At 51.0% G+C, this 1,950-nt stretch overlaps 1 protein-coding gene across 2 annotated transcripts in view; it reads left to right on the top strand.

Annotated features, from left to right (window-relative positions):
* Positions 1-1,950, top strand: part of SIX3 (SIX homeobox 3) — a 3,677-nt gene that overhangs the window by 1,009 nt on the left and 718 nt on the right. The gene's annotated exons all lie outside the window — the stretch shown is intronic.

Here is a 1,950-nt window from a genome sequence, read left to right on the forward strand (position 1 = left end):
GCCACCGGGAGAAATCGGTCCCCCCGCCGGGCGAGTATGTCTCCTCTCGGCAGCTGCAGGGATGCGACGAGGACAGGCGAGGCTCAAAGTTGCCTGACGTGCCTCGACCAGTGCCCCAGCTCCCCACAGGCTCCCGGGGTGCGGACAGGGCAGGCGCGGGTAGCTCCGTCCGCGCGTGTGTGTGCGGATGTGCGCGGGGCGCATCGGCTGCGGCGGGGGCAGCGCCCGGCTTTCCCGGCCTCCATCCCCGCAGCGGCAGCTGTCGCGGGGGACGGGAAACCCCAGGGCCCCGGGTCGGTGGGCTCCAGTTTGGCTTTCGGCTTGCCGGGATCTGCTGCTGGCCGAGCTCTGGCGCGGTTCCCCCGGCGAAGGGCCGAGGCAGGCGGTGCGGTTCAGAGTGTGTTTCGGCAGAGCCAGCGGCTCCGCTCCAATTGTTCGTGCTGCTCTGCATGCGCGGCGGGACCAGCACACGCACACGCATACCTCAGAGCTCTTTGGCTCTTGGAGAAAAAGGGAAAAAACATTTAAGAGACCGAGAATCTTTTTTCCCCACCGTCTCCATTCCCATGTTTACACCACATGGCGACCTGGCCTCCTGGTCGTGTGTTTCCTGTGCATTTATGCTTGGATTTATTTGCGTGTCTCTCGGTGTCTTTTTTTTTTTTTTTTCCCCCACTGCTTTGCCATGATAAAAGCGGGGCACCCTTCTTTCTTTCTTTCCTTCTTTCTTTTTTCTTTCTTTCTTGTCAGTCTCCGTAAAACTTATTTTGCAAATGAAAATGAACCCTTAATCCAGCTTGACTCATTGGTTTTATTTTAATTTAAGTTTGGCTACCACTGTAAGCGTGTAAACAAAACTTCTTGTTCTTGTAAATGCTGTCTCTTAAATTCCTCCTAATTATAGCACTGGTGCTATTGATTCACAAGTCTGTAGGAAAAATGCAACCTAAAAGTGCCTCGCTATTTAATTTCCATTAAATGGAAAACAGATCAGCTTAGGACTGTAAATAAACAGAAGTTGCCTATGGATGCTTTTGTTGACTCAACGCTTTTGACAGCAAATGAATGCATCAGGACTTGTAAATGGGAGAAAAAAATCAAAGACTCTGAAATTAGACAACTTAAAATAATGAGAAATGTAGAATAAATCGGCTATAATTTTTTTTCTGCTCTTTGCAGGCAGTTAAATAGAAAATTCCCCTGTGGGAAGCATTTGAGCGAAGAGTGTATTTTAATTCACATTTGCAATGCTAGGTGCTAGCTAGCCGGTTTGAGGCCGGCTGCTCAACCCAGGACTTTTAGCTCTTGTCCCTGAATCAGGCTTTTTTCGGGTTTCAAGCGGAATAAGCGGGCCCAGAGGAATATTCGCAACGCGCTAGGGAACCTAAAAATTATGTATTGCCTCTTAAAGAAATGTTTAAAGGCAATATTTCCTTAAGCGTTGACGGTGAAAGGACCAGCACTTTAAAGGTGATTTTGGCTTTCAGATGAAAAAAGGACTAAAATTTTGAGCGGAGAGAAGCACTGTTTTCCACAGTCTCCTTCTTTTATTTTACCCATAGCGCCACGTCCCTGGGACAGGACCTCCCTCCAGCCCTGCCTCAGACCCCAGAGTGTTTGTGCACTGGGGAATATTTAGGCAGATATTGTCCAGAGAACAAAATGGGGATCCAATACGATTATTGCCCACTACAGAATGCTCCTTGCAGCTTATGGCGGTGGCCAAGTGTTAAGGAGCTCACCCACACACGGTTTCTCCTAGGCCTGCAGTGTTGCGGGGAGGAATGATTGGCAGTCCGGGGAAAGAGAAGGCGATGCTCGTGTTTTCCAAACCTGGGGACAGGAACTGCTTCTCCCGCCGTTCCCCATCCTCTTTCCGTCCGTGGCCCCTCTAGCTGTGCCTGCGCTGGGTGCTGTGCCCCCCGAGGCGGCCTGACCCGGCAGCGAGGG

This window comes from Manacus vitellinus, unplaced genomic scaffold (genome assembly GCF_001715985.3).
Source record: "Manacus vitellinus isolate BGI_N305 unplaced genomic scaffold, ASM171598v3 scaffold_8_pilon, whole genome shotgun sequence".
Lineage (NCBI taxonomy): Eukaryota > Metazoa > Chordata > Aves > Passeriformes > Pipridae > Manacus > Manacus vitellinus.